General features: G+C 45.4%; 1 protein-coding gene across 1 annotated transcript in view; it reads right to left on the bottom strand.

Annotated features, from left to right (window-relative positions):
* The window catches only part of CDK18 (cyclin dependent kinase 18), a 62,754-nt gene extending 49,641 nt beyond the window's left edge, over positions 1–13,113 (bottom strand). The window contains exon 1 of the mRNA XM_044674933.1: positions 12,881–13,113. The gene's annotated coding sequence lies outside the window, so the exon portion shown is untranslated. The remainder of the gene's footprint in view (positions 1–12,880) is intronic.
* Positions 13,114–22,607: the final 9,494 nt, after the last annotated feature.

The raw sequence follows: 22,607 nt of genomic DNA, 5'->3' as shown, positions 1-22,607 counted from the left end.
CAGGGAATGGGAGGTCTAAAAGTTCAGGGCTTAGGGCAGCTAGATGGCTCAATGGATTGAGAGTCAGTTCTTTAGACTAGAGGTCTTAGGTTCAAATCTGACCTCAGACACTTCCTAGCTGTGTGACCCTGGGCAAGTCCACTTACCCCCACTGCCTAGCCCTTACCGCTCTTCTGCCTTGGCACCAATATATACTGTGATTTTAAGGCAGATGGTAAGGATTTTAAAAAATAATAATTCATAAAAAAGAGTGCCAGGCTTGTTCTGAGGTCTAAAGTTGTCCAGGTAGGCTGCAATGTAGCAAGTGTAAGGGAAGTGATGGGTGACCAGACAAGGCAACTGCAATCAGTTGGTTCAGTGACAAGACCAGGTTATGTCTGCTGAACTAAAAAGGGTCTGGGATGGGTGGGGAGAAACATGGCTAAATCTCTAAGATGCAACCTGGAGCCCTTGGGCCAAAGTAAGGCATAGAAGGAAAATGGTAGACAAGGGAATCGTTGCAAACATCTCCTACCACCTCTGTGGGATGACTCATGACCAGGCAGGAGCCAAACCTAAGCCTAAAGCCCCACCTGGGATGGGGCAGGGATGGGGGGCTGACTAAGGACAGGGTGGAATCCTAATGTGCGGTTCCAACCTGACATTTATGATGTCATCCTCTTAAAAAGTAGGGCTTTGTTGGGGGGGGGGGAGGCTTTCTTCTCTTTCTCTGCTTTCTCCCTGAAAGATGACAAGTTCCTAGAAGGCAGGAATTATTTCGCTTTTGGTTTTTTGTCTTCGCACAGTGTCTGGCACATGGTAAGTGCTTAATAAATGTTTATTGATTAAAAAATTGACCGAGATGTTCTCTGGGAAGCCAGCCCAAAGGCGTGCTGCCTAAGAGATGAAGAATTATAGGGTAACCACTCAATTCTGCTTGTCTCTTCCTCTGCCAGGGAGACCAAAAAAAGGTGCCAGGATGAACCCCACACACCATTCATTGTTGCTGGTACTGCCCCTGCTCTCCCAGTGGTCATCCTAACACAGTCAGGGCTTGACTTAGCCATCCCAAGGTAGATCCATCTGCCTCCTAAAATATTTCCTAGTTGTGTGACCCTGGACAAGTCACTTAACCCCCACTGCCTAAATCCTTAACTCTTCATGACCTCATTTGGGGTTTTCTTGGCAGATGCTGGAGTGGTTTGCTAAATCCTTCTCCAGCTCAGTTTACAGATGAGGAAATGGAGACAAAGAAGGTTAAATGACTTGCCCAGGGTCACATAGCTAGCATCTGAGGCTGGATTTGAATGTAGGTCTTCCTGGTTCTATCCATTGCACCGCCTAGCTGCCCAAAATGCCAAAGTGATTTGCCATTCTCTTCTACAGTGGATTAACACAAACAGGTTCCATGACTTGCTCAGGTTACAGAGCTAATACGTATCTGAGGCTAGATTTGAACTCAGATCTTCCTGACACTGGGCTCAGCACTCTAGCCACTTAGCCATGTATCTGCCTCCTAACCTTTTATTTAAAATTAAAAAAAAACAACTCTTACCTTATGTCTTAATGTCAGTTCAAAGACAGAAGAGGGTCAAGCAATCAAGGTTAACTGACTAGCCCAGGGTCATATAGCCTCTTAACTATTTATTAAGTGCCTCCTATGTGCCAGACACTTAGCTAAACCTTTACAAATGTTATCTCATCGTATCCTCACAGAAATCCTTAGAGGTAGATGCCATTATTATCCCCATCTTATAGATGGGGAAACTGAGGCAGACAGGCGAGGTGACCTGTCCAGGGTCACACAGCTAATAAGTGTCTGGGGCCACATTTGAATTCAGATCTTTCTGACTCCAGGTCTGATGCTCTGTAGTAAGGCAACCCAACCACCCATCTGTGTGACTTGGATTACTACAGTGGTTTCCTAGCTTACAGCCAGTCTTTTCCCTCCCAGTCTTTCATTCAGTATCAAACTGAACTTCCCAAAGCACTGCCTTCAGTATGTTTCTCCCCATACATCTTGCAATTGCTCCCTACTGCCCATCCCCATCAAATTCAGACTTCTCTATGGAGTGCTCTCGCCAGATCCTGAATAACTTTCACTTCACCTTCATCCTTAACCCTTACCAAAAGATCTCAGAATTGGAAAGAACCACCGAGGCAAATTTCTATGTTATGCTGGGATTGCTTCTTCAGCATTCATGATAAGTGGTCATCATCTACTATCTAATGATTGCCAGGAACAAGAAACTTCTAGCTTCCCAAGGCAGCCCAGCCCATTTGGGGGATCCCCATCACCCACCCTGTCCTCTTCTCTAGACAGGACGCCTCATTATCTCCACCTTCCTTTCCTTCTTGTGTGACTCACCCCCATGCACTTATCCAACTCCTACCCATCCTTTTAGAAGCCTTGGTCCTCCATGATTTATTTTACCCTCTACCTTCTGTCTTAGAATCTATATTAAATATTGGTTCCAAGACAGAAAAGCAGTAAGGGCTAGGTTATTGGAGTTAAGTGACTTAACCTGGGTCACACAGCTAGGAAGTGTTTTAGGTCAGATTTGAACTCGGGATCTTCTGTCTCCAGGCTGGGCTGTCTAGCTGACCCCCAGCTCCTCCGTGATGGCCTCAGGTCTTCTTTGACCTTTTATCATATCAGCACTATCATCAATGAGCAATCATTTGTCCCTTAAAGGCTCCTGTGGGTTAGCTGTTTCTCCCAAGGGCCCGGCTCCCTGAAGACAAGGTCTGCTTCTAACCCCTTCTTTATCATTCCCCACAGCACCCAGCCTAGGACTGCACATGCATCAAAAGTTGGATAATTGCTTGATTAATATTGCAGGATCATTTGATCCGAGGCGTTGGGAAGGGAGCTGTGAGGTAATGACAAAGGAGGCTTTGGTCAGGGAGGGGGATGTCTGGGCCCCAATCTTCCGACTCCACTTGGCCTCGTTCTGTCTAAAGCTTTCTAGCGTGGATGGCTCATTCCCTGGGCTGGACCCTCCTTGATAGCCCTAGTCCTGGGGGGAGGCACTGGCATGAGCCCCAGGGACGTTAACCCACCTCCTCTTCCAAGCCATTCCTGGCCCCCACAGAAGGCAGTGAGCTCTCCTTCATCGAAGCCTGTCACTTAATCCTCCTCTTCTTTTTTTAAACCCTCGCCTTCCATCTTAGAATCAATACTGTGTATTGGTTCCAAGATAGAAGAGCTGTAAGGGCTAGGCAGTGGGGGGTGAAGTGGCTTGTGCAAGGTCACACATCTGGGAAATGAGGACACACTTGAACCCAGGACCTCCCATCTCGAGCCACCGAGCCACCCAGCTGCCCCAACTTAATCCTCTTCTGTCTAACATCTGGTACAGTGGTCAATGGGTAGAATTCCGTCTCCATATTTATTAGCTCTGTGACCCTGGGCCAGTCACTTCATTCTCTGTTCAATGGGAAGCATGATATCTTCAGAACCCACCTCACTGGACAGCTGTAAGGATCAATGGAGAAAATCCAGGGGGTACAAAGTGTAAAGAGCTCTCTTGATGCCGACCATTGTGCAGCATATATCAGAACCCTTCACTTAGAGGTAAAAGGCACCTCGGAGGCAAAATAGTTCAACCCCACCACATTGCAGTTGAGGAGGTGAAGGCGACTTACCCAGAGGTAGCCAAGGAGCTGTGCTCTGGTTGAACTTAGGGCAGAAGACCAGAGATTTCAAAGCAGAAGAGTCTTGGGAAGCTGTCCAGTCTGGTCTCCTCTTTTATGGATAAGGAGCTGGGGTCTAGAGAGTTTGGGCTGAAATTCAAATTCAGGCTCTCTGACTCTAGACACAGCACTCTTTCCAATGGACCACACTGCTCCCTCCCATGCCTGAGAATGGCTCCATTCTGGGGCACACACTATTGTAGAGCCTCTTTAAGGGCTGGGGGTGACCCTGGGCTCTCGGAGGCTCTGTTAGTGGAAATCTACCTCTGGCAGGCCCTGCCAAGTAGAAAAGGCTGATCTGTTATACGTCTCTGTTGTCAGAAGCCCAGCCTTCTTGGGTTCAGAGAAGCTCATTCATCAGTTTAGTTGCTGGAGGAAGTGGAAGGGGTGGTGCACATTTTAGCCACAGTAAATTTTTTTTATAACTCTTACTTTTTGTCTTCATAACAACTCTAAGATATATACAGTTTTTTTTTAAACCCTTAACTTCTGTGTATTGACTTATAGGTGGAAGAGTGGTAAGGGTAGGCAATGGGGGTCAAGTGACTTGCCCAGGGTCACACAGCTGGGAAGTGTCTGAGGCCGGATTTGAACCTAGGACCTCCCGTCTCTAGGCCTGGCTCTCAATCCACTGAGCTACCCAGCTGCCCCCATAACAACTCTAAGATAGAAAGACAAAGGATTAACAGTTGGGGTTAAGTGACTTTCCCAGGGTCAGACAGCTAGGAAGTGTCTAAAGTCCAGATTTGAACCCAATTCCAGGCCTGGTACTCTATATCCACTGAGCCACAGCTGCCTCTACAATAATTCTTTTTTTTTTTTTTAAACCTTTACCTTCCATCTTGGACTCAATACTGTGTATTGGTTCCAAGGTAGAAGAGTGGTAAAGGCTAGGCAATGAGGGTTAAGTGACTTGCCCAGGGTCACACAGCTAGAAGTGTCTGAGGCCAGATCTGAACCCAGGATCTCCCATCTCTGGGTCTGGCTCTCAATCCACTGAGTCACCCAGCTGGCTCCTCCCCATAATAATTCTTGAAGGCCATAGAGGAGATAAGAGGGGAAGCAGTGATCTAGTTCATGTATCCCCTCAACAGATCCTGAGTGAGCTGTCCAAGGTTATCCCTTTCATATAGAGGGGCTTAGGGGTATGGAGAAAATCTGTATAAAGCTTTTCATACCAGTGAAGAAGTCTGAATTTTCTTTTTTTTTTTCATTTATGGGGTGTTTATAGTGAATTGTTATACATTTTGGGCTAAGTAGACCTTTCTGAGTTTCTAAACTTTTTCTGTGTGGTCTGTTGGCTTTCACATGTCATCTGTAGCTTCCGCAAAACTCTCTCCAAATTCCCATTTAATTTCTCATGCCAACCCATGATATATAAAACCATGATGAAGAAAGATGCGGAAGGGATAATTCGAGTTAGTTGGGGCTCAGATGCCCAGAACCAGGATTATTGGTACTACCGGTCACTCTGGGTGGGCCTAGAGGAACCTCTCTAGCCATTGTTGCCTCTCTCTATTGGACATCAATGGAGGGACAGCAACAACTCATCCAAGTGCTTGTACTCTCCAGGGAAAAAACTATGTCTATGTCTGGCAACAGCCTAGAACATGGCACGCAGCCCAGTCTCTAGTGCCAAGGACAGGGAAGGCTTCTTTGATCCCCATCATGTGCCCTTCTAGGAGAGTTGCATTCCGGTTGGTTTAGGAGTGATCACTGATGCCCTTAGACGCACAACCTTCTGTCCTGATCTTCCCCCTCCAGAGCAGTGGGATCCTGGTACCCGACACCCAGGCATATGATCCAAGGTCAAGGCAGAGAAGGAAAGAAGGCTTCTCCCAGGATCACCCCTAGCGCTTTCGTCAATCTGTCTCCTGAACACTCCGCTAATATTGGCCTTGATGACATAGTGATGACAGCTTGGGACACATTGGTCCGGTAGTACAAAACGGAAAGAGAAGAGGTCTCTCTTTTAAGAAGCAGATTGCTCTAGGGAAGCTAGGTAGCACAGTGAGTAGAGCCTCACGTCCTGCATTCAAATCAGGCCTCAAGATAATTTCTAGTTGTGTGATTCTGGACAAGTCACTTAACCCCAATAGCTTAGATGCTATCATCTTTACTTATCATGGATACTTAGCATTGATTCTAAGACAGAGGATGTGTTTAAAAAAAAAAAAAAAAGCTGGATTGCTTCCAAAGAGAAACTGGTCTGAAGATTTCCCGGACTTCCTATATGACTCTGAGAAAACTTCACCTATTCCAAGGAGCCTTTCTTAAGGACATCTCCCTTCCCCCAAATGAAGTCATGCCCTCTGAGCCCCTCCATTGTAATGTAGAAAATCATACTGCTATATTTTCATGGGCAGTATGAGTTTCTATATTACACCATCCACTTTGTATGTATCTTGTATGGCACTGGACTTGAGTCAAGATCTTAATTCAAATTCTGCCTCAGATATTTACTGACCCTAGACAAGTAATTTTTTCAGTCTCAGCTCCATCATTTGTAAAATGGGAATGATGAAAACATCCATCTCACAGTGCTGTTTTGAGGACTGAATGAGATAACAGGGAAAGCACTGCAAAGTCACTATATAAATGTTAGTTAGTTACTATCTACCTCTTGGGTCAGCTATAGGGGGCACCTGGAGTTAGGAAGATCCTAGTTCAAATAGGACCTCAGACACTTACTAGCTGAGTGACCCTGGACAAGTCACTTAACCCTGTTTGCCTCAGTTTCCTCATCTATAAAATGGACTGGAGAAGGAAATACCTAACCACATCTTTGTCAAGAAAATCCAAATGAGACCATGAAGAGTCAAACACGACTGAAATGAAACTACAACAATAACAATCTAGTTATTTACAGGTTCTCTCTCCCATCAGACTGTAAACTTTTTGAGGGCAGGATGTTTTTGCCTTTCTTTGTATTGCTAGAATTTAGCTCGATGCCTGGCACACAATTAATACTTGTTAACTTGACTTGGCTTCATCATCTCTCCCCTACAATCTGCTATTACTCTCTAATGCCTATTCCCATCAAATTCAAACTTCTGTAAGGAGTTTAAGCTCTCTCCTGATCCTGCATAACTTGGACATTGAATGCCTTTGTTTGGAAGGAGATCTTCTTTCTGATTGGTGGGCAGGGGTCTGCTCTGTGCCCAGCCAGGCAGAGGAAGGCAGGAACAGACTCGCCCGCTTACTATCTCGAGGTGAACCTCTAGGTGATTATCTTTCTTGTTATGCCAAGGGAAAGAAGGGGGTGCACCCCAGGGGGAGAACAGATGGAGAAGCAAAGCCTGGAGTCAGGAAGGGGAAACTAACTAACTTGCCAGGACTTATAATAATAGTAATAATAATAGTTGGCACGTGAAGAGCTCTTTACAATACACATTTGGCCCTCAATGCCAATTACCTGACCAAGTTATTGTAAGTCTCAGTGATGCCTACTTTGCTGATGAGGGAAATGGGGTGTAAAAGAGAAGCCAGATGCCAAGGGTGACGTGGCTGGGATGACTTAGGGCTCTTCTGGCTACAAGTCCAATGCCCTTTCCAGTTTGCCAAGCTGTCTCCATAAGCTCTTCCAATAACTCTGGTAAAACTTGGGATTATGAAGGGAAATTGATGAAATCAAAATTTAGAATTGAAGTGAAGACCTAGGAGCCTCAGCTTAGGGCAAAGTGAACAGAATATACTTAGCTTGGGTCCATCGGACTGATTTTCTAGAGAGAAGGTCCATCTCCACTGTCATAGGTAATCAGAAGAACAAAGGGCAGGTCACCAGGTGGCTTAGTGAATTGAAAGCTAGGGCTGGAGATGGGGGGTGCTGGGTTCAAATATGGCCTCAAGATACTTCCTAGCTGTGTGACCCTGGAAAAGTCACTTAACCCTATGTACCTAGCCCTTATCTCTGTTCTGCCTTGGAATGACACTTAGTATAGATTTTAAGACAGAAAGTAAGGGTTTAAAGAAATGGTCCTTATTACTCATTGGCTACAGGAGGGGGGAGAAAGGGAGGGAAAGAACATGAATCATGTAACCATGGAAAATATTCGAAATCAATTAATTAAATAAAATTTTTTTTAAATTGAAAAAAAAAAAGAAATGGTCTTTCAGGGGTCGTCTAACCTATCTTTCTACTTGTGGGTAGAATTCTACCTCTCCTCGCTCAGGCTGTTTATGGGGCATTACCCATTTAGAAAAACCTCAAAGAAAGGAGATTCTACTCTTTCACTCATTCATTTATTCATTTCATTATTCGTTCATGTTCCATCATTTCAGTCACCCCATTTGGGATTTTCTTGGCAAAGATACTGGAGTAGTTTGCTATTTCCTTCTCCAGCTCATTGTACAGATGAGGAGACTGAGGCAAACAAGGTGAAGTGACTTGCCCAGGGGTCACACAATTAGTAAGAATATGAGACTAGATTTGAATTCGAGTCTTCCTGACTCTAGGCCTGGTGCTCTATACATTGTGCCACCTAGATGGCCATTCAGTTATTCATCAAGCAATCTAATGTGTACAAAGCTTTGTGACAGGTATGAGGGGTCTACAAAGATAACTAAGGCATGGTTCCCAGTTTCCATTGGGTTTACTCTATTATCAATCAATCTATAAGCATTTATCAAGCACCGACTCTATGCCAAGCATAAGAGATAGAAAGACAAAAATGAAGCCATTCTTGCCTTCAAAGAGCTTAACTTTTTTTGATATGAACATAAATAAGCATAGGAATCCATATATAAAATAGTCATAAATGCTTGAGAGGGTACCATAACTGTGCTTCCCAAGAAGTGTTTTCTCTTGTTTCTCCTTAAAATCTCCTTTAGGACAGGGACTTTGGGTGCCTATTTTTGTCCACAGCTCCCTCACTGCTTTGCCTCTCTTCTTCTCTTCTTACCCTGAGCAGAGGAGACTTTGGGAACAGATGGATTTCCTTTCAGTCAGGAGGTTCGACTGCTTCCTGTCTTCCCAAAGTGGCGCCCCAGTCTCATTCACCCATCACCTCTTTCCCTGCTTAGCCCAGCAGAGAGCTCTGTGGACTTGTGTTTCCCCAGATATAAAACACTGAAGTTCATGTGGTGCTCTGGGAAAGAATGCCAGATCTGCAGCCCAAAGACCACTGGTCCCAATTCTGGCCCTGGTTCAAATTTCAGTCCTAAGATTTGATCTTGGGCTTTTGTCTTCTCATTTTCTAAAATGAAGCAGGTGAGGCAGCTGAATGACTCGGTGGAAAGAGAGTCAGATGTAGAGAGGGAGGTCCTGGGTTCAAATCTAGTCACAAGGCACGTCCTAGCTGTATGATCCTGGGTAAGTCACTTAACCCCCATTGCCTAGCTCTTACCACTCTTCTGCCTTGGAACCAATACTTAGTATTGATTCTAAGATAAAAGGTAAGAGTTAAAAAAAAAAAAAGCAGTTAATAGACTAGATAGTCTCAAAGGTTTCTTTTAACTCGGACTCCATGACCCTGTGACCAGATAACAGTGTTTGAATAATGCTTCCAAGTTTGCAAAACACTTTGTCTATTGTTTCATTTGATTCTCACAATAATGCTGTGCGTCTGGTACCACAGATATTCCACTGACAAATGAGGGCATGGACGTGCCTAGACTGTGATCAGCCAGTGTCAGGGGTAGAATTTAAACCCAAGAATTTCTGACTCCCAGTCCAGGACTTGCTATTTACCCTATCAGATGTCCTTACTTAGATGGGATCGAAGGTTCCTTCTGATTCTAATATTCTGGGAGACTTACCCTCTCTTCATGGCTTGATCTGAGACCTTGGCTTGAAGCTTAGAGGGAAGGAAGGAGAGAAGCTGGCCTCCCTCTGTTCCCTCCCCTTGCAGAAAATGCCTACTCGGCAGCAACCATCAGGAGGGCACAGGGTCCAGGTTTGGGGGAGTCGGGCAGAGGGCAGGAGGAGAGAGAGAAAAAGGCAAGGTAGAACATTGTGTATGTGGCACAGTGTGTGTGTGTGTGTGTGGGGGGGGTGGAAATATGTTGTGGGGAAGAGAGAGTCTGGCATGACTGTTTCCCAAAGGGGCAAAGTTAATCACATCTTCCTCCAGAGCAGTCCAGAACAGAATAGTGGCTTAATTAAAGTATTGGGGAAAGTACTTTAGAGAAAATTCCTGATCTGGGAGCTATGGAGTCCCTGCAACCCACTTTTACCCCCATCATGTCAACCGTTAGTAGTAGCAAGTTAGTTAGTTCCCTTTCCTGACTCCAGGCCTTGTTTCTCCATCCGTTCTCCCCTGGGCTGCACCTCCTTCTTTCTCTTGGCATAACAAGAAAGATAATCACCTAGTGGTTCACCTCGAGATAGTAGTGGGAGAGCCTGTTCCTGCCTTCCTCTGCCTGGCTGGGCACAGAGCAGACCCCTGCCCACCAATCAGGAGGGAGTTCTCCTTCCAAACAAAGGCATTCAATGCCCAAGGTCTTCCCTTTCCCCTGGAGGGCCCAACCAGGATTGGGAGAACAAGAGGGATGAGTGGGAGCTTCAAGGACCCCCACTAAGACTGGGAGTCCTAAAGAAGGAAGGGGAACTAGGGCAGTGGTAGAGGTTATTTTTTACCAGGAGTTTGGAAAACCTTTTCCTGAAGAAGGGGCAGAGGGCAGCAGAGAACAGAGTCCCTGGAACTGTAGAGGAAACAAATGCAACCTTAAAAGGCAGCTCCATCTCATCCCAGCCTGAGTGGGAGACTCCCAGACAAGAAACCTGACCCTGGGAGGAGCTCAGCTCTGAGGACCTATTTGCTTCCTAAGCCCCCTGTTCTCAGGTACAAGGAAGAAGTCCTACTCTGTTCAGTGCCAAAGGAATAGGAATCTCATCCTTCCGTTCTGTCCTCCGTTCCTCCCACTCCTCCCTTTCCTGGGGACCCTAGTTCAATAATAAGGAGGAGATCACAGAATCCTGCAGTGTGAAAGCTGGATGGAGCCACAAAGATCATCTAGCTCCCTTGTCCTCATTTTTATGGATAAGGAAACAAGAGACATCTGAGAAAGATGAAATGGTTTTTCCAGGTCCAATTTGGTTTCTGAAAACCCAGATGGAACTGGGATGAATCAAAACTACAATAAATAGACTAGGAGAGAGGGATTGTCTAAGAACCCAGACATCCAGGAATACAGAGGTCTTTACCTAGACTAAGGCTTTGGAGCACCGTGATGAGAGGGCTTTGGATGCCAACCCTTTCATCACAGCTACTTAGAGAAGCAATAAAGACAGCCCGAGGAAGCCAGGGCAAGGACTGAATAGAATGGATGTATATCTTTGATGCTAGAAAGTAACCCTCTTTCTAGACACCAGGAGAAAAGTTTTAGTGATCACAATAGGGCTCAAACATACAAGCAAAGAGGAGTTGCCATCTTTTGCTTGTCCCAAACCCTAAGGACAACTTCCCAGTCTTATCCTAAAGGGGAAATGGGATAATTTGGGAGATTCCTTCATTGGGTCACAGATTTAGGGATCCTAAAAGTCATCCAGTCCAACAATCTCTTCTTACAGATTAAGACTCAGGCCTAGAGAGTGGTGAAGAAACTTGAACAGTTCCCCTCTCTCAAAATCTCCATCTAAGCCCCAGTCAACTAGTGGCTCCCTAGTCCCATCTCTATTACTGGCCTTTGGTTCTGCTCACCCTGATCACTGTAATCGAATGTGCAAATACTCGAGTACTTGGGAAGGGGAGGGGACATGAAATTTCACGTGGAGCTGACACAGGATGGACAGGGCAAGGTGTCAATGAGTCACAAAGCCAGGCCCTGCTGTCAAGGAACCAGTGAAGACCAGGGGAACCAGAGAAAGAGGGCAGGGGCAGTCAGTGACAAGAGGCCTCAGTGAGACCTTGGGCTGTTTAGGGATGGGGGTGGGGACCGACCTCTCCTCTCCCAGCCTTAGCCCTCATCCCCCAATACCTGTTCTCCGATACGCAGTAATTAATTCCACAGATTAGATCTGACTGATCCCTGGCCTCATGAATCCTAGCTATACAGACCCACTTCCCATTTCCCCCTTCTCCTCAATTGGCATGGTACTCATATTGAGGCCTGGGTGCCTAGAGATAGAATAGAAGGAACCAGAAAGAGGCCAGGGCTGGAGAGAAGTGTCTGCCCTCCAATGTGGGTTCCCAGTTATAACATCCCCCTTCTCCGATCACTCCCTGCCACCAGATCATGTCCTGGGACAAGGAAGCCTTTCCTCCTCCCCTGGTGAGGTCTCTATTGGGAGTGATCCATCTCCCATTCCTAACCTGTCTCCCCCACCCCACTTCCCACACACCCAGTCCCAAAACCATGTAGATGCAGAATCCCCAAATCAAACGTCTGCCCCCCCCAACTTCCAGCCACTGACACTAATTTAACCCTTTGCTTTCAGGCTGGAGGTGAGAGGCTGGGCACCGTCGGTTTCTATCAGCTCCAGACCTTTCATCCCTTCCTCACTCTACCCTGAGGAAGACTAGGCCAGCAGCGCTTAGGAGGCTCCCTTTGGGAGGCTGGGCTAAGTTCTATTGCAAAGAGCAGGAAGGCAATCGGAAGGGCAATCCTCAAAGCACGCCCCCACCCCACCCCGGCCCGCTCCCCCAGCAAATACCTCATTCCCCACAGCACACATCCTCAGCCCCACAAGGCTCAGGCACAGCACTTTTGGCCAGAGCTCAGGCCTTGAGCTCCCTCCTGTGTGGCCTGGGTCCCTTGGGTTCATAGAGATCCCTGACCCAAAGTCCTTCCCTAGAAGGACGCTTAAAGTCTGCTGAGGGGCAGACCACAAACTTTGCTTTGTGGGGGTGGTGACGGGAGTCCAGGGACCCGGACGCTTGGGTCCCATTTACAGAATCTCTGCGTGGAGGAGGTTAACAGCAATGAGGTGGGAATGGGGTGAGTTATCTGGACGGGGGTAATGCCCTCCTTACTCCTGGAATTTCCACCTGGAATTCGGGCGCCCCCTCCCCCAGCTAAACACAGATGCCACACACTGAGTACGTCTCCCCAGCCTCGCCTCTCACCCCCCCTCTCCGGGGTACAGAGCCGCGCGGCCCCTTTAAGAGTTCCTCCGCTGTACCTTGCTCCGTTTACACGGCGGGCAGTACCCCCTCCTTCCCCAGCAAACATTCCCCCACCCCACCCCCAGTGCACCCCGGGCGGCCGGCCGGGCGGACAAGGCGGGCGGAACGCGCAGCTCACTCTCAGACAAGGCAGGACTCACCGCTCCGCGCCCCGCGCCCCGGCTCGGGCTCCGGCTCCCTGTCTGCGAGGGGGGAGTGGGTGGAGGAGGACGGGAGGAGGAGGTCCAGGGAACTCAGTGCCCGGCGTCCAGCTGCTCTCCCCGCCCTGGCACGGCGGCGGCGGCTTCCCTGCTTGGGAAAGGTGAGCGGCTCGGGAGAGAAGCTGCAACCTGAGCCGGAGGGGGAGGAGGGAAGGAAGGAGGGAGGGCAAGGAGGCGATCGGGAAGGGGAGGAGGAAAGGGAAAAGCCCAGCCCCCGGTCGGAGTTTTTCACTTGTCCAAGTTGACTCCTCCCCTTACCCAACCTCCTCCCAGCCCTGCCCTCTGCCGCTGCCAATCCCCAGGGCTAGCTCTGCCCAGGTGCCCACCCCCTCCCTCTAGCTCTGAGAACTCGGGAACCTCAGACAGCTGGGCTGGACTTGAGTGATCATCTGGTCACCCAAAGAAGGAAAGTGATTTACCCAAGGTCACACAGTTGAAGACAGAGCTAGGGCTGGAATCCAAGGCCTTGCCTGGGCCATGCTGCTTGCCTCTCCAGGCAAGTTTTTAAATGGGTAGTTTAAATGGATAGTTTCAGTTATGTCCCTGCAGGTCGGTGCTATTATTATCCCCACTTTACAGATGAGGAAACTGAAGCAGACAGAGGTTAAAGTGACTTACCCACTAACTATAGCTAGTAAGTGTTTAAGGCAGGATTTCAACTCAGATCTTCCTAACATCCACCTAGCTATCAATCAGCAAAATTATGAACTTGAAAATCAATAGACCTGGATTCAAATTCTGCATCTAATACATGATATGGCCAAGTCACAATGTTTCAGAGTCATGGTTTCCTCATCTGCCAAGTGAGGATAATCATATTTGCTTTTGCCTATTGCACAGGTTTCGTGAACAATTCATTCTGCAAACCTTAAAAGAACATATAAGTTGAGTAATTATTAATGAAGAGAAAAATCAGTTCACCTTTCAGGCAAGGGATAGCAGAACCAATGAGCTAATGGGAAAAAATGAAGACATTAGGGCACAGACCTACTCATATTTTAGTACTGACTCATTTTTTCATATAGTGAAAGGAGGAAATTATAGCTACCCAGTCAAATGAAATTGGCATTGAGGACCAGATGATCTGTGCCCTCTACCCCCTGTGGGACAGGGCTTCTTGTCATCTAGGTTGACCAGTTGACTCTTGCCTTGCCAATGGATTTCAGTGACTCTGGAAGAGAGGATGAGACATATCTTCGTGTAACTCTGTCTCACTTAAATCCAATTTATGCACAAGTGAAGACACCAGCCTATGATACTATTGATCCTCTTTAAAAATGAAGGTTAGACAACAACACATTTATTTGCTTGTCTCCCCCTGTAGATTGTAAGCTCCTTGAGAGCAAGGAGCATCTTTCACCTTTCTTTATATCCCTAGCACTTAGGACAGACAGTATCTGACATATAGCAGATACCTAATAAATGCTTGTTGACTGACTAATTTGAGATAAGGGAAATATAATTAATATAATTAGAACTCTCCAAATGTAGGATGAGCTTCCTTACAAGATGGTGGGTTGCTACTCACTTGGAGGTCTTCCCTTTTTATCTCTTTTAATTAGATCTATTTTAGCTTTAACTTTGAGATCATTATTGCTACCCCCCTTTTTTGCCAGCTGAAGTATAATATATTCTACTAAGGGGCAGCTGGGTAGCTCAGTGGATTGAGAGTCAGGCCTAGAGATGGGAGGTCCTAGGCTCAAATCCAGCCTCAGACACTTCCCAGCTGTGTGACCCTGGGCAAGTCACTTGACCCCCATTGCCCACCCTTACCACTCTTCCAGCTAGGAGCCAATACACAGAAGTTAAGGGTCTAATAAACAAACAAACAAATAAATAAAAAACAATAATATATTCTACTCCCTTCTACTTTTTTTCACCCTGTGTGTGTTTCTCATTTTTAAATGCTTTTTTTTTTTGTAAGCATATATTATTGGGTTTGGGTTTTTGATCCATTCTTCTATCCATTTTGGTCTTATGGGTGAATTCATCCCATTTACATTCAAAGTTATAATTATTAGTTGTATGTTTCCCTCCATTCTATTTTTTCCTTCTTTGCCTCTCTTTTCATCTCATTCTTCCTCAGAAGACTAATTTTCTTCTCACTGCTGCCTCCCTAATCAGTGTCCATTCTAAGACTCTTTATTTTCTTCCCCATCCTCTTAGTTTTAAATCAACTTACACTTCGGGGGCAGCTGGGTAGCTCAGTGGAGTGAGAGTCAGGCCTAGAGACAGGAGGTCCTAGGTTCAAACCTGGCCTCAGCCACTTCCCAGCTGTGTGACCCTGGGCAAGTCACTTGACCCCCATTGCCCACCCTTACCAATCTTCTACCTATGAGGCAATACACCAAAGTACAAGGGTTTAAAAAAAAATCAACTTACACTTCTAAGGTTCTCTCCTTTCTCTCCTCCCCTTACCTTTCGAGTTCTTAATCTATTCACCCTTCTAAGGGTCCCTCCCTGAACCCCTAAGTCTTTTTTTAAAAAATCCTTACCTTCTGTTTTAGAATCAATTCCAAGACAGAAAAATGGTAAGGCCTGGCCAATGGGGATTAAGCAACTTGCCTAGGGTCACACTGCTAGAAAGAAGGTGAGGTCAGATTTAAACCCAGGACCTTCTGTCTCTTAGGTTTGACTATCCACTGAGTTACCCATCTACCCTACCTCTGGAGGTCTTTAAGCAAAGGCTGGATACCTTTTTGTCAGGTATGTTAGAGAAAGAATTCTTTTTCAGATATGAATTGGATTCAAACTCTGACTAACTCTGAGATTCTGAGATTCTTAGAAAAAAAAGTTTTCTAAGCTCCAAGTCAGAAACCGACATCTAAATCTTGGCTCTGACACAGTAAGTAGGAAGGAAGGAAACAAGTATTTATTAAGCAATTACCAAGTGCTAAGCTTACTTAGTAAGATCAGTAAGTACTACGTAAACCTGGCCAAGTCATTTAATAATAATAACAGCTGACACTTATATAGTACTATAAGGTTTGCCAAGCATTTTTCATATGATCTCACACTTGACTTTTAAAATAATCCTGTGTAAATTCTATTTTTATCCCCATTTTACAGACAAGGAAACTGAGCATTAGAGAAATGACTTGCCCATAGTCAGTCACACATCTAGAAGAGTGTTGGATTAGGTTTCCAAACTAGATCCTTGAAAGCCAGTGTGTTGACCCACTCTCCCAGGCTGACTGTCCACCATAGTTGAGTCTTGATTTCTTTATCTCTAAAGTAGATATCACACACACATACACACACACACACACACACACACACACACACACACACACACACACATGCAAATGCCATGGTTGTGGGTAAACAGGCACATTGATGCACCATTGGTGGAGCTGTGAATTGGTCTGGTCACTCTGGAAAGAACATTTGGAACCCTGCCTACAAAGTTACTAAGTTGTTCATGCCCTTTGATCCAGCAATACTAGATCTATACCCCAAGGACATCACAGGAAAAGAACAAAGTTATATGTGTGTGTGTATACATATATATGTATATATATGTGTGTGTATATATATATATATATATTTATGGCAGCTCTTTTTGTGGTTGTAAAGAACTTGAAACTAAAGAGGAATACTCATCAATTGGGGAGTACTTGAACAAATGAAGATGAATGTAGATGAATGTAATGGAATACTATTAGGTTGTTAGAAATAAGAAAGAGTTTCAAAGAAATCTGAGAAGACCACTTGTATGGACTGATACAGAATGAAGTGAGTAGGACCAGGAGAACAATTTATACTATGTGTAACCATTGTTTTTTTTTAAAGCACAATTAAAAAATCATAGAGAACTATATCTAACCCAATGATCAACTATGATTCCAAAGAACTGATGATAAAAATGCTATCCAATGTCAGAAAATGATTATTGAAAACTGTGTGTAATCTGGGGGAAATTAATATAAAACAATTTTAAATGTTACCCAATTCCTGACAGAGAAGTGATGGACTAAATTCAGAATGAGACATATTTTCTAATTTTGTCAGCATGGAAATTTGTCTTGCTTGCTTGAGTTTATTTGTTTCAAGGGATTTATTTTCCATTTTTCTTTTCTGAGTTGGAGGGAGATGGAAAGGGAAAAAAAGCCAAAATGCCTGATAATTTTTTAAATGAAAAAATAAATGTAATATCTGTGGTCCATTTAACTTACATGTAAATGTATTATGATCACAGCTGATATTTACATGTTATATACAGGCCTTTGTTCTTTGTGAAAGGCAAGGTGGTATAGTATCTAGAGAGCTGACTTTGGAGCCAGGAAGACCTGGGATTCTAATTCTATCTTTGATTCATCTTGGCTATGTGAGTCAGGGCAAGTGACAACCTCTCAACACCCTTAGGAGACTTTCTAAGACCATAAATTTTAGTAATGGGTGCTGATTTTTATAGAGAGAGAAAGTTCTTCTGGCACTCCCTATACCAATGAAATCACAAGTCTAATCAAAATGTTCCTCTTTGGGGAGGACAGTGGATAGAGCCCCAGGCTTGGAGTCAAGAGGACTTGGGTTCAGATGTGACTTCAGACAATGCCTAAGCTGTGTGACTCTGGCCAAGCCACTTAACCCTGATTGCCTAGCCTTTGATGCTTTTCTGTCTTAGAATTAATACTAAAACAGAGGGTAAGAGTTTGCTTTTTTTTAATGTAATGTACTGTACCTGTTTTGTGCTGTGCATACATTGCTATATTTGCTCCTCACAACACCTCTGTTACTAATTCCATTTTACAAAATTCAGATATGAATTGGACTGAAACCCTGACTAACTGAGGATGTGGGAAATTAAGCAACTGCCCAAGGTCACCCTGCCTGTAAATGTCTGGGAGATGAAAGGGACCAGGAATGTAGGGGGAGGGATTGGTTGGGAAAGGATGTAGAGAATGCATTTATTTTCTCTCCAGGAAGACAAGAGCTTGAAAAACATTACGAGGATTGGAAATTCCCATCTTCTCATTCTCCATCATCAGGCCTCCTAGCATCAGAGAAAGGTATGTACTCAGACCCTCCAGAAGCTAGAGAAAGAAGAACAGGAAGATGGGGAAAGATGTGCATGTAAGGAGAAGGGAGGAGGGAGGAGGGAAGCCTGGGGGAATATCCAATGAAGGGTCTCTCCACTCTGCTTTCCCTCTGAGTCTCTATATTTTTAGCTTGAGCGTGCAGATTTCCCCAGCACAGACACTTTATATAAAAATAAAACTGATAAACAAGGCTGGGGTGTCAAGATGCTAATGACTCCAGCAGGTTCCCAGAGAGTCCTGGTTCTGCCTGGATAATTCATATACAGATGACTAGGAAAGGTGATTCCTAAATAAGGAAGTTCATGGGAAAAGGCTCTTTTGAGAAAAGATGAGGTCAGCTCTGAGACCAGTAAATCCTGCCTACTACGGAAGGCTGGAGTAGGAGGAGGGAGCTGGGTAGAGGGGGTAGAATTTAATTCATGGCAAAGGGAAGGAGGACAGAGCTCAGGTTACCTATTAATTTGAGCTCCGGGTATTCAAGTAATTGTGCATATAGCCAAAGACGTAGGTCAGGGAAGGCCTAAGGTTCTAGGTGGCACCTGAGCTGAACTTTCAAGGAAACTAGGGATTCTTAGAGGCAGAGATGAAGAGAAAGGGCATTTGAGGCATAGCAGCCTTCCAAAAGGAATGGGAAGGAAAACAGCATGGAAATGGGAGAGGCAACATTCATCCATGAGTGAGAAAAGCAAGAGAGCTGGTCTGCCTGGTCCAAGTGTGCAAGAAGCCAATCTGAAGGGAAACATTTATTAAGCTCTACTGATTGGAGGTTAGGAAGTTAAATAATAATAATTCACCTCTATAAAACAACTCTGAGGTTCCATGTTATACCTCTCAGGTTGGCCAATATGCCAATAAAGGAAAGTGATAAATGTTGATGGGATGTGGCAAAACTGGAACCCTAATGCATTGTTAGTGGAGTTGTGAACTGACCCAACCATTCTGGAAGGCAATTAGAATTATGCCCAAAGGAGTATAAGATAATGCATACCTTTTGATCTGGTAATACCACTACTAGTTTTATATCCTGGGGAGATTTTTTTAAAGGGGGAAAGGACCTACTTGTACAAAAATATTTATAGTAGCTCTTTTTGTGTTGGCAAAGAATTGGAAACTGAAGGGATGTTCATCAATTGGGGAATGGCTGAACAAATTGTGGTATATGTTGGTGATGGAATACCATTGTGCTGTAAGAAATGATAAGCAGGGTGACTTCAGAAAGAGCTGGAAAGACCTTCATGAACTGATGCAGAGTGAAAAAAGCAGAACCAGGAAAACATCATACACAGTAACAACAATATTGTGGAATGATCAACTGTGATAGATTTAGCTACGCTAAGCAATATAATGTTCCAGGTCACTTCTGAAGGACTTAAGACACAAAATGCTATCTACCTCCAGAGAAAGAACTGCTTGAGTTGGAATGCAGGTGAAAGCATATGATTTTTCAGTTGTTTATTTGGGTTTATGTTTTGGGGTTTTGGTTTTATAAGATTTCTCACTTACAAAAATGAATAATATGGAATAAAATAAAATAATCCACCCCTATAATATTTTCCTTTTTTTGCATTCAGCTTGGGAGCTAGGTTATCAAGGTATTATTATTCCCATTTTGAAGATGAGAAAATTGAGGCAAGCTTAATCAACTTACTCAAAGTCAAACCACTAGTGTGGGAGCTAGGATGGGAATAAAGACCTTTTCCTGATACAAATTGAATGCTTTTTCTATTACATCGTGCTGCCTCTCATACAGTACAATTCTTGCCTTCCTGGAGTTTATAATCTCATTTAAACCTGACTGCACAGGACCATCCAGAGGATCTACAGCTAGAAGGGATTGTCTAACCAAGGCCCATAGGGGAAGGGGAATAGTGGAACTAGAATTTGAACCCAGGTCCTCTGATTCCAAAGACAGTGCTCTTTACTGATTCACCCCACCCCTTACATGGCCAGGAATTTCCCACTTGTTGGGTAAGAGTCTTCAAAGCTTAACTTGTAAAACCTGAAGGTTCTTTTCTCCCCATCCTTTGGGTCTTAGGCCCCCATTTATAGGACCCTGAAGACAACAAGCATATTAGTAATGGAAGAAAAGCTGCCTTCCTTTGAGTATGCAGGCTACTTCTTTCTTATGGGTGGGATTAGAAGGCTAGAGATTCGGCTAGAGCTCCCAGGTTGATGGAAGAGTGGTCTTCATGCTCAGGATCTCAACCTTGAGAATCTCTTTTCGTTCTAGGGTTTAGGATTAAGAGGGCTACAAAGGGTTGAATGAACCGATGGAGGGGGGAGAGAGAGAGAGAGAGAGAGAGAGAGAGAGAGAGAGAGAGAGAGAGAGAGAGAAGGTGATTTGTTGGTGAGGAGGCAAGAGCTGGGAATAGATAAATATGTCCATTGATTGGGGGAAAGGGAAAGATGGGAATAGTGTATATGAATATGTCTGCATATATGATTTGGAAACTCTTGATTTTCTGCTCCTGGTCCATCTCAACCCAATAACCCCCCACAGAAGACTTGGGTCCCTACTACCTACTTCTTCACATCTCCCACCAAGCTCACCCCTAGTAGAGTAGAGAGAGATAAGGAGGAGGAGGAGGAGGAGAAGGAGGAGGAGGAGGAAAAAGAGAAGGAGGAGAGGGAGGGAGGGAGAGAGAGAGGGAGGGAGAGGGAGAGGGAAAGGGGAAAGAAGGCAAGTATATTCCCCTACTATTGCCCTAGCCTAGCTCTACACTTCCTCTTCAGAAACAAAGGAACCTTCTCTGAAGGAGAGCCCGACTCCTTACAGCCCATTTCTCCCCTTCTCTGCAGCTGTTTCCCCCCAGCCAGGAAGCCTGGTTCATTACCCTACCACTTTAAACAAGGGTAGAGGAGCTGGGGGAGTAAGGTCTCCTGAGTGATTCACATTCATCTCAGTTACCCCTGGTGCCCCATTCCTCGGTATCCCATCCCTGGAGAAACCCTCTGGGCAGGGAGCTGGGGAAAGAACATACACGGAGCTCCTGCAGCCTTTTCTTCATCTCCCCATCCAACCCTCTAGCGACGCGGGAAGTAGAGGCTCTTGTAATTCCCCAGTCCTTGTGCTGAGATAGAAAGAGATCAGAACAGCATGAAAGCCCCAGCCGGGGAGCCCCAGGGACAAGCTGGGGATGCTCTCCTCAGTCGCAGCAGCAGCAGCAGCAGCAGCAGCAGGGCAGACCCTCTCTCCTCCCCCATTCAACTTCTCCCCGCAGTTCCTCTCCCAATAACATGCTCTCAGTCTACAGATTGGACAGGCATCCCTGGCCCCGGGCGGGATCTGTGGGGGAGCTGGAAACAGTTCTCCCTCACTGGCTGTGTGGGCAGCAGAGGAGAGTAGTGCCTTCAAAAACCCAGCAAAGCTCAAGCCAGCCACATTCCTATCCACTTCCCCCACAAATGATCCAAGGCATAATAAACCAAGCCTCCCACCAAAGCTGATGGGTTTGCCCCTTTCAGGCTATCACCACATGCCTCCAAAGCTTAGAGAAAGCTGGGGCTGGGGGTTCAGGCCACTGGGAGGAACCGGAAGCAGCAATGAATCTGGAGTGAGAGACCAGGGGATCGAATCCTAACTGCTAATTAGTGCTTGTGTGACCTTGGGCGCACTTCTCTTTCGAAGACCTCAGTTTCCTCTTCTGCACAACGATGGTGTTAGACCAGATGATCTCTAAAGCCCCTGCCAACTCCAAATCCTCTGCATGGTCAGTTAGGGTCATCTCTTCCTGACTGGAGTCAGCAAGGGCTACCTTGGCCTAGGTCTGTTGGTATAGAGGAATTGATTAATGATGCTAAGACACTTGTCTTTGGAGTGACCGCCTTAGTTCCTAAAGTGAAGGGGATAAGCGTCTGGAGGCACAGCTAACAGGTATTTCCCTGCAAGGCAAGGCTGTCCAAAACAAGGAGCAGGAGACATACTGATTCCACTCACTGAACCTCTGGAACTTCCTCCTCCTCTCTATCCCCCTCTGTGTACACCTTGAGGCCACTTCGCATGGGACAAGAGCTACTTACCAGAGGGACAGAGCAGGCATATAAATGGCTAACCAATCACACACCTGTTGACCCTAGCAACCAGCAGGCCAATTGGACCCCACTCTCTTTAGTAGTACCTTCCTATAGCCGCCTCAGTTTTTTGCTTCTCCATGACAACAAAGCCACCACTCAGAGGCCTGGGAAATGGGAAATTTGGCCTTAGCAACAGGATCAAATACTGGGGAAAGGACCTAATGAGGGTTTTGAAGTCAGGAAACTGAAGGAAGTGGGTCACTTTGAGTACATGTCAAAGGCCTAGGCCTCAATTTTTCCTTTCTGTAGAACTGGGACTAATAATACAAACTGTATATAGAATACACATGTGCATATGCGCATACTCACACATTTCTCTCTCTCTCTCTCTGTTTCTCTCTGTCTCTCTCTTCCTCTCTCTCTTTCTCCATATACATATATATGTATATATATTCTCTATTTACATAAAATTGATATAATTATATAATAACTCAATAGATATTTGATTGGTAATAGTTGAAGGAGGAACTAGTTTAAGGGGATTTAAGGAACTTTGGGATCCTGGGATGGAGGTGGAGGAAAAGAGACAATTGAGCTGGACGGAAAGAGTATCC

The sequence above is a fragment of the Gracilinanus agilis genome, chromosome 4 (genome assembly GCF_016433145.1).
Source record: "Gracilinanus agilis isolate LMUSP501 chromosome 4, AgileGrace, whole genome shotgun sequence".
Lineage (NCBI taxonomy): Eukaryota > Metazoa > Chordata > Mammalia > Didelphimorphia > Didelphidae > Gracilinanus > Gracilinanus agilis.
The sequence above is the reverse complement of the archived record's forward strand: the minus strand, read 5'-3'. Positions and strand labels throughout refer to the sequence as shown.